We start from the raw sequence: 10712 nt of genomic DNA, 5'->3' as shown, positions 1-10712 counted from the left end.
AGATGATAGGTAGGTAGATAGATAGATAGATAGATAGGTAGATAGATGATAGGTAGATAGATGATAGGTAGGTAGATAGATAGATAGATAGATAGATAGATAGATAGATAGATAGATAGATGATAGGTAGATAGATGATAGGTAGATAGATGATAGATAGATAGATAGATAGATAGATAGATAGATAGATAGATAGATAGATAGATAGATGATAATAGGTAGATAGATAGATAGATAGATAGATAGATAGATTAATACATATATAGATTTTATTTGAAGAATGGCTGATATTCAAAGAATACCCTGGCATTCAGTGCCCTTAGCCTCGGAGTCATCCCTCCAGGCCCTCCTCTCCCGTTATTGCTGCTTCTGCTTTGAAAATCAAATGCCTACAAGCAATCTCACTGTCCATCTGGAATCTTGAAACTAAACTGATGAAATGTGGACCTGGACTATCAAAGATTCATTCGATAGTCTTTGGACTATTTCCTTCCATTCTCTTGTTGGTTAGAATGGGGTGGGATGCTGAATTTAATTTAGAAAAAAAAAAGACGGTTTTCGAATCTGTGTAAAGACATGCCCTTGATTCCCTTTGCACTCTGAGTGCCTTGTTCAGATTGTAGTCGTGGAAGCATGCTACTGTCTGATTTGGGTTGAATGGCCTTTCCCCCAAATTGTGTCCACCCTTAGAATTCTCATAGGAAAGTAGAATCTTTGAAGATAACAGTTAGATCTGGAGCTGAAATTAAGGATTAAGATTAAATTAAGGATTGAAGATTAAGGAGCAGCTGAAAACCAACGCCTGGTGTCTCTGTGGGTTGAGAAAAGGGTACTCAGTAACCCAGAGGCCAGAAAACCATTAGGATGGAGATGGAAGCTGTGCTTTCAAAGCCAAAGAACACGGGACATTGTTAGACACTCTCAGAGCAGGAAGAACCCGGGGGCACTTCACACAGAATGTGGCCCTCGGGTGGGGGTGGGGTCACTGTGTCTCACTCTCGAGGCCTTTGTCACATCTGAGAATGAAGGACTGTCATCTTAAACATCCAGATTTCTGACCACCTGTCACAGGTCTCCTAAGACACGAACATCTCAGACATTTTCACGTTCCCATCCTATTCCTAAGTATTCAGTCAAACGCTCGGTACTGGTGTCAGAGTTATGACCACAAAATCCGAGGCAATGCATCCAGGTGAGAGCTCCTGTTCTCAAGAGAGATTCTGGAAGTCCGTGGTCGGGACAGGCCAAGGGTCAGGAACAAGTGACCACGGCAGACAGAGCTAGCTGGGTGGTGGTCTCTCCGTGTCTGGCTATGAATCTGAGCTGTGTTGTTTAGCGAGTTTTGTCCGGAGCTCAGCAAAGCAGAAGCAGGAAGAGCAGTAAGAAGACAGATGTGTAAGGGCGGAAGGCCAGCGCCACGAGGCAGAAATCTGACACAAGGCCTTTAACCTGGAAGCTGTCACTGAGACAATTACACCACGACTCTGAACAACACGAGTAAAGGACCGGGGTGATTCTCCGCCATCACAGGAAGAGGAGAGCAGTGGCAAACTGGGCTCAGGGATATTAACTAGAAGAGGAGAATTTGCACAACTGTCATCCAGCATGCAGTGACGCACCTAAGAGTCTATACGTATTAAGAGGGGAGATATTTAGTAACGTTTGGTATGCGGCACATTTTCATAAACAGCCATTAAGTTTTCAATCAGAAAAACAAGGCCATTTCTTTTTTAAAAAAAAAAATGAAAACTTAGAAAATAAAAGCAACGTTATTTTAGAAAACAAATCCATGGGTCGAAGAAAGATCATAAATGTTGTAAACTAAGAAGAGACATTACAAGTTTCAAGGTGTTGCCTAGAATATAAACGACAATAATGGCTTTCCTTGTGGGGTTTAATGGACTGCTGTAGGGATTTATATCACTCTGAGAAAATTAGAGCCATTCAAATCATTTCATTAGATTCAAAATGTTCTCAGGTCTGACTGCTGACGTTTCAAATCAAGCAGAAGTATACAAGTTATTTGCTCATAATCCATTTCTTCAAACTTGCACTGATACCTGACAACATTCATGAATCCCCCACTGGGTGCCTATAGCAGCTGCTGGTCACATCATTGCCCGTTATCCTAATCTCCCTCTTACATGCTTGGGCCAGCAGGCAAGCTGAGCAATAGACAGGCTGCAGCATGAACAGTTGGGCCATCCCCATGAACCCATGTTAGCGACTTAGACATCCTAAGGGATGGGAGGGAGTCTATGGGGTCAGCTTTCCAAACAGGAAGGACTTAACTCCTCTATATGCCATGTTTGTGGCTGAGATCTAACAGTGCCTAGTTCAGGGAAATTAGTAGAATCATCCACCTATCCTTGGAACTCTGGGAGAGCTCCTGGGTACTTTGTCCGTTTCTATGTTGACATGTAACTTGTTTTCCGAAACAGGGAGAACAGAGCAAAGCTCTTACACCGAAAGTTTCCCTTTAGGGTCACTTACATCACCCTGGGTTTGGAACCGTGGACATCATTTGCCGGTCAGTCCCGTTCTCAAAGGACCTGTGTGCAGTGTTTTATTTGGGAATTTTTTCTCCCACATTAACGGCTTAAGCACGTCCATCTATCATATCCTAGTAACAGATCACTTCTAACAAGAATATTACTGTCTCAAATGTTGCTGTCTCCCATTGCATGTTAAGAAGGAACACCAACCCTGTCCACACTCCCCCTCCAACCCACCCCTGCACACCTTGAAAGTTGTAGGATTCCTGGCTCAGACTGTGGGGGTGTAGAAGAGATTTATCAGCGCAGGAAGCCTCCACCCCACTTGTGTGCACACGTGCAGGAAACTCTTCTGGCCAGCCTGGCTCTCTCCACGTCCCTCTGCCTCACTTCTGCTCACTGTTCACAGCCATCTGTCGCCTCCTTGGGGGACTCTAGAATTGTGCAGGGTCTTGACAGCTACCGCGTTATCAGCACAACTAGAGGAATATGCTCATTCCACCCCCAAACAGTCGAGCTGATCCCTGGTTTCTGCTGAATTGTCAGTGGGGAAATCAGCGCTAGTGTCAGGAAACAGGGAAGGCAGGAGCTGCGTGACATGAAAGCTGCACACCTGCCATCCCAGTGACTTCAGAGACTAGAGCAAGAGCATCTGGATTTTAAGAACGCTGGGCAAATTTGAGGTTAGCCTCAGCTGCATGCCCAGGCCCTGTCTCAAAACAAACACAAAGAAATAAAAGGCTTGACTTTCTCAAATGCTCTCTGCTTCCTGAAGACACAATTCTGATGCTTCTAGGTGGAAACTTCTCCTATGCTTCTGTTCCAAGCATGTGTATTGGGATTTGCCCTTGTTGTTGATTCATCTGCTGGGCACGAGGAACATGCATAAAGAAAGGAAAAGCAGAGAAGGCTGGAGTCACCCTACTTCACGTGTGCCCAGGGTTTCAAGTGACACTGAGATCCTCATACGCCATTTTTTTTTGCTAACTTTGAAATAACTTCCCAAGCCGGGCGATGGTGGCACACGCCTTTAATCCCAGCACTCGGGAGGCAGAGGCACGTGAATCTCTGTGAGTTCGAGATCAGCCTGGTCTACAGAGCTAGTGCCAGGACAGGCTCCAAAGCCACAGAGAAACCCTGTCTCGAAAATCCAAAAAAAAAAAAAAAAAATTGGTCTGAAATAACTTCCCAACTACCTGTTATAGTAGTATTATTTTTCCTTTTCTTTACATTCAAACAAACCATTAAATAAAGCTGCTACTTTGTTCCTAGAAGTGACAGAAATATAATAGAAATATTTCTGTCTGGTGACTGACCCCAAACTTCAAAGAGACAAATATTTCTAAGAGTCTTTAGAATGTTGGCAGTGTCTTTTGTCTAATGGCTTCAGGCACAAGACATTTGAGGGCATGTATTGAAAAGTACATACCTGTAACACATGTAAACACACAGAAAGACAAGATTATTGTTTTCAAATATCATATTAATTATCTACTTGCCAATCATTTCTTGAGGTATTTGAAGGAGTCTGGGCAGCAGGCTGTTCAGAAATTCAAGAGTGAAGGAAGGCGAGGCTGAATCCCTACTAACTAACTCCAGGTGTTGAGAGATGGATAGGACAGATAAATGTGCTCGATTAACATGACCGTGAAGTGGTGGCATGTCTCTGGTCTACAGGCTTCGTGGGCAAATGTAACTGTCTAAGCAACAGTGTTGGGAGATGTAGCTGATGGGAGTATTGGGAGGCCAAGTTCTAGGTAAGCGGATTCCATAGCATCATAAAGGGGAGATAGAAGGGTTCAACTTCCCACCTTCCACTGGGTTAGGACCTAACAATCCTCAAGGGACACCAGTTGGCAGCGGAGTTCCCAGTCACCATATCTGAGAAAAGCTAGCTCCCAGACCTGCACTAATTACTCAGTCGAGGTTTTGCTGTTACAGCGCCACTCAGCTGACTAAGGCCACATATGGGACAGAAAAGCAAACAATCTGGTTATCATGCGATCTATTTGCTCGGTCCTCTTCATTCCAAACTGGGAGACAAATAAGAGAAAGCAAAACCCATCACAGAATGTGGCTTTCGTAGTGTTGGTAAGTGGTTATAATTTACAGCTGTAATTTAATTAAGCTGTTGTTCTCGCCAGCGGGTGATCTGGCACAGAGCTGCTCTGAGTGAAATTAATGTAGCCTATAAATCTGCAATTCATTTCAAGTTGAAATGCTAGGTCCTAGCAGAGGGAGAAATGATATATCCCAGGCACCAGGAAAGGCACGGTGGTATTTCAGATGCATAAGGGGTATTGATGTTGTTTCTTTTCATAGGAATTACGAGTGAGGGGAGGAGGGAGAACGGGGCCCATTTCACTAGATGTAAGGTTCTTTAATGCGAAGAAAATAATATTGGAGAAGCAGTCCTGGAATAACAGGGCACAGCGTGAATTTCTGTGTGAACCCACTGACCCTCGGTGTGCCACTAAATTACCCCTGAAAGCCTGACATTGGCTCTCGAGCGTGTCTGGAACACAGGCAGCTTTCTCACTGACATGGAAACATGCCTCGTCTGGGAGTCTCAGATATAATTAGTGTTTCTAGGTTGATATTGTAAAGGGAGAATACACTGGCTCTGACAAATGGCTATGTGAGACGCCCCAGAGGAAGCTGTGTCCATGCGACCAGAGGGATAGAAAGGAAGCCGGGAGGGCTCCGCAGTGGGAAGCCAGGAATCTGCTGCACACTGGGGAAAGTGCCTTTCTGGACTTTCATCTCTACACTTGCACAAAGGACAGGATAGAGGTGCGCTCTCCTCAGAACCTTCCGGAATGTCTCATGGAAGGACATTTTGTGTCATTAAAAACAAGCTGTATCTGATTTCCTGATATAAAGCCACAAAGTGGGACTCGGAACACCTTCCTAGAATCACAAACTTATTTTTTCATGAATGAAACATGGGGCAACAGATGCCATGAAGAAGATGTGAGTGGATTAATTTTACTTCTAACAGGGGTCATCATTCATATGTCTAAATGGAGACATCAAATCCGTGTGCAAACCAGGGCACTGCAGCTCAGACCCTGTGGACCCCCCCGTCCCCTCATCCCTCAGCTTCCATCTTTTTGGCGGGCATCGTGCTTCGGAACCCTGGCTCCAGGCTTCAGCTGGGTGTTCCTCTGCTGCCTGGAGACCCGCCCTTTGGGGTTAAGCAAGATGAAGCACCCAACACAACACACACTGCAGGCTGAGCTGAACTGATCTTTTGGCCTCTTTCCTCCTCTTGTTTGAAAGAGTGGAATACAGATGTGATGTTTGGAGGTGAAGCAGCCACACTGCCAGGAGAAGATGGAAGCCGTAGCCAAAGGACAATAATACATAGCTGAATGGTGAGCTTTCTTTCTTGGGCATTTGGAATCACTCTCCAAGAGAGAAAGGGAGCTGCTCTTCTCTATAATCAGTTTCATTCATGTGGAAGCATCTTCTAGAAGTCCAGCACCTCGCCAGTGGTTCCTCCCAGTTTATGTAGGTGTCTGTGTCCCAGGAGAATTCAGTTAAGCACACTTAACAGCAGCAAAGACTCCAATTATCAGTGAGGGCATTTCCCCAGCTACCAAGGTCTTGTCCTTACTCAGAGAGCTGTGACAGTCTGCACTCAGGGCTGACGCTGAGGAAATACTGGGACTCTCTCTAGCTGCCTGGCTTGCGGGACATTGAGGAAATGTTTGGCTTGCAGTTCTGAGGAGCAGGCTTGCGAAGAGCAGAATTCAGTGGCTTCATCTAAGTGTGAAGCACAACACCAACTCACGTTCTTTTCTAGTTAATCCTATACCGGCTAGGCTAGAACTATTGGTAAAAGCACCCTCATAAAGCAGCGACTGAATTATACTAACACATCTTTTTCCTCTTCATGACCAGTGTGAATAGGGTCACTCACAGGTGGAACTATACCCCCAGGAGTTTGTTCCCGCAACAGTGCAGGGCTTGGTGTCCCAGTAAAGATTTTGCCAGGTCTCCTAGGAACCTGGAAACATCCCCCTTCCAACCTCACAGGGATTCCTGCATCACTCGCTGCGCTGCGTTACTGAGTCGGTCTTAATTATTGCCTTAGCCACATCTCGTGTCCGCAGAAGAGAGCTACAGCAGCGGTACGGCGCCACTCCTATCGCGACATCTGCCATTTCAAATGGATTTAGTGGAAACAGCACCTATAACACCAGCAAACAGTCTCACCACTATGTGTGTGGGCTGAAAGATGCATTTTGAAATGAGCCAGTCACCCTATGAGTTTACAGAAATGTTTGCTGTTGTTAAAACACTTAAAGGAGGGGGAAATGTAGGAGGCAAATGTGTCCTGAGAGAAGAGGCATCTTCTTCCGTTCCCCAACTCCCAAACCTCATAGAATCCGGTGTTGCTAAGAGCAGGCAAAACTGGAGGAATATGTCAGTTTGAAGCCAGCCTGGTCTACAGAGTTAGTTCTAGGGAAGCCAAGGCTACACAAGGAAACCCTGTTTCAGCCGGGTGTTGGTGGCGCACGCCTTTAATCCCAGCACCCGGGAGGCAGAGGCAGCTGGATCTCTGTGAGTTCGAGGCCAGCCTGGTCTACAAGAGCTAGTTTCAGGACAGGAACCAAAAAGCTACGGAGAGCCGGGCGGTGGTGGCGCACGCCTTTAATCCCAGCACTCGGGAGGCAGAGGCAGGCGGATCTCTGTGAGTTCGAGACCAGCCTGGTCTACAAGAGCTAGTTCCAGGACAGGCTCCAAAACCACCAAAAAAAAAAAAAAAAAAAAAGCTACGGAGAAACCCTGTCTTGAAAAATTAAAAAAAAAAAAAAAAAAAAAAAAAAGAAAAGAACCCTGTTTCAAAAAACCAAACAAACAAAAACTCTGGAGGAATGCTTTAGAGGCGTTGATGATGGGAAGGAGCTGACATGTTGAAATTGATGACCCAGACCACAAAGCACCCACACTCGGCATTCTGATGTCGGGTCTTCCATGTGGAACACTGTCTTGTTTTATTGGTGTGCCCACCGTGTAAAGACTCGGTAGTAACTGCCGTCCTTGAAGAATGCTATCTTTACTGGGCTGGCATTATGGAAACTTGTCAGCTCCTGTCACTGAGTAATGTGCTTCTTACAAAGACAAAGTAGAAGAAAACAAAGCCGGCTTTAAAATAAGAGCCGCATAAAAGTAAAATAATTACTGCTACTTCAATAGAAGGGAAAAGATAGAAATCATTTTAGGCATGAGAACCTCAGGCAAATACCAACAACAGCAAGGAGGGATACCTGACAATGATGTTTAAATGTAATCACATGACCTTGTAAGGTTGTGTGAATAGGACAGGAGCCCACATGGTGAGCAAACTGAATAAAAGCAAGGAAAATAATAAATAATATTCTCTATTATCCCCAAGCAATGCCCTCGTTAGTTGCTATGAAATCAGAGGACTGTGTCACCCCGCTGTGGTAGGAAAGAACTACCAGAACATTTCAGATCAGCCTTGGCCAACAACTTAAAAAACGGCCACAGTAGCAAAAATTTTATTGGATTGCTTTGTCATATTTCCTGCTGCGGACACCTTTTCCCTCCCACATGGGGAGGTGACACAGCTAGCTGCCTGTCAAGTAAGTAGAGCTACACCGCTATGCTGATAGTTCCTGGGAACTTAGAGGAGACTTTGTTTTTGTTTTTGTTTTTCGAGACAGGGTTTCTCTGTGGTTTTGGTTCCTGTCCTGGAACTAGCTCTTGTAGACCAGGCTGGTCTCGAACTCACAGAGATCCGCCTGTCTCTGCCTCCCGAGTGCTGTTAGATGAGGCTTTGTACACCTGCTACTTTCTCTATATATTGTTTAATTTTTTTAATGGAGGGGTTGATTTTAGGGCTATGCCTGTTAGTTTTACATCACTGCAACCAAACTCCTGGAAAAACCACTTGAAGAAGGAAGGGGTTGTATTGACTCGTGGTTTGGAGGGAGTTCTTCACTCTGAGGATAGGCATTGTTGGTCGCATGCCTGCCTTCACGCTGGCGGGGATGTGAGGTGGAGTCTATTCTCACAGTAGTAGACCAGAAGACAGAGTGGTAGAAAGCAGGGAGTAGGCTATTGCCTTCCAAGCTCTATCTTGATGATCCGCTCTGTCAGCCCTGCCCCATCTCACAAAGGGGCTCCCAAAATAGCACAACCACCCAGAGAAACAGTCACTGAGGATGTGAGCCTGCAGAGGCTCTCCAGGTTCAAACCACAACTTTCTACTTCTGGTCCCCAAACTCCCACGGCCATCTCATAATGCAAAATGCACTTAGTCCAATGTCATGAGTGCCCAATGTCTTAAAGGTTCCAACATTGTTCGAAAGTCCAAAGGCTCATCAAACTCAAGGCTCACTCTTAGCTGGGAGCTCCTGTAAAATACAATAGAAACTTGCTTGCAATATACACTTGCATGGCACAAGTATTACTCTCTGTTGGGGCTGCAGACCCCTGGCCCCTTGACTTTCTTTGCATGCCTCAGACCCCTTGCCTGCTGGAGTGAACTGAGCAAAACAACTTGTTTTCCTGTGCCTGCAGCTGCTCTGAGCACGAGCCCCTCATGAGTTCCTGATGGCAGGGGAGTGGTTTCTGGTATGTTTTACAGCTAAAAATCCTAAGAGGTGGGGCGTGGCTATCAGTTAAGGATCCCTATATAAGCTTCCCTGGAGCACAATAAAGTTGGCGTTCTTGTTTCAAGGATGACCCAGGTCCCCATGTCTGTGTGTATACATTTAAATCTTCATTCCCTTTCCTGGCACCACACTGCAGGCATAGTACCATAGAATATGTAGTACAGGCGGACAGTACAACTATTCCCCAAATAGAGATATAAAGGCAGCTAACAAAGACAGTTTCAACCAAAGCAAGACCAAAACCCACACTGAAAATATTAACTTCTGTATTTAGTTTCCAACATGTAGGGCATGCAGTATCACAATGTTCTTTCTAGTGGGCTTGCCTAGTTCCATGCCTAGGACACCGTAAACCATGGTATATGTACCCTCTCTCTCGGGTTAGCTACATGCACTGCCTGCAGTTTTCTTCAGTAGACACTCTATATTTTTTTTATAAACTTTCAGCGATGTATAGGTCACTAACACATCCTTCTTTCCATGTTGACGTGTGTTATTAACATTCTGGCTCTTGCAGTGCATCTATGTCCCCTGTGTGCTAAGAGTAGGATGAGAAAAATCGAGAAGACATAAACCTTGCTCTCACCTAATTATGAAGAGACACAACACTTTTGCTAGACTGTTCCATAGAAATAGTGTTTATCTGATGTTACTTACTATGTGAACTTGACATCTTTGGCCCTACCTTGCCCTGTCTTGTTGCTTTTGAATGTTTTCCAAGGTTATAAACATTTTTCCATCTGTTTTACCATGTTACTTCTCAATTTCAAAACATGTTGTTCCCAAGGAAAAAATGATAAAAAAAAAAAAAAAAGAAAAAGCACCCGACTTGCATCCAGGGACAACCCACAGTCTGCTGGCTCTGGTTGTCACTGGTAATCTGTATATCTTCTGCACAGGAGGTGACATGATGCAGGATGAGCTTTCTGCTGCCACTGTGGTCATTCTCGTGCTCAGCAGAGAACTTTGTCATATGTGAACCAGAGATAAAAGGACTAAATAGTTGTGCTATAAATGGCAGGAGCAGTAGACAGGGCTTGTCTCTAGAGAGGACACTTATGACTTTACAATAACCATGTCCAGGATGACATCAGTCAGGCAACACCCCGAGGGTGATCTTTGGCTCTCCATAAAGGGTGGAAGAACCCCCAGTTCTGCCTCAACAACTCAGGTAACCTCAGAGACTCTTTCATTTTACCCATCTTTGTTTATCCCCATCTAGTTGATGGCTGCCATATCTCTGGACTTCTATACCAGCCTTTGTTAGTAATGAATTTTTGTTATCAGACTACTTTGCTGTCTTAAATTTTTATATATTTTTTGCATTTTACCCCAGGCATCTGCCTTGTTCATTGCTATACATGTTGACTAATCAAAAACCTTGACAACAAAACACTGAACTCAATGCTATACAATCCTCAGAATGTCAGGTGTCTTCTTTCTATGAACCTCCACCTTGAATTCTCCCCTTCGAGCCTAATTCAGCAACCATTGAATTGCGAAGTCAGTTCTCATCCCAGATCTGTAGACTATCAATCTACGGTCATCTTTCCAGATCTGTAGACTA

This window comes from Microtus ochrogaster, chromosome 19, assembly GCF_000317375.1.
Source record: "Microtus ochrogaster isolate Prairie Vole_2 chromosome 19, MicOch1.0, whole genome shotgun sequence".
Lineage (NCBI taxonomy): Eukaryota > Metazoa > Chordata > Mammalia > Rodentia > Cricetidae > Microtus > Microtus ochrogaster.
The sequence above is the reverse complement of the archived record's forward strand: the minus strand, read 5'-3'. Positions refer to the sequence as shown.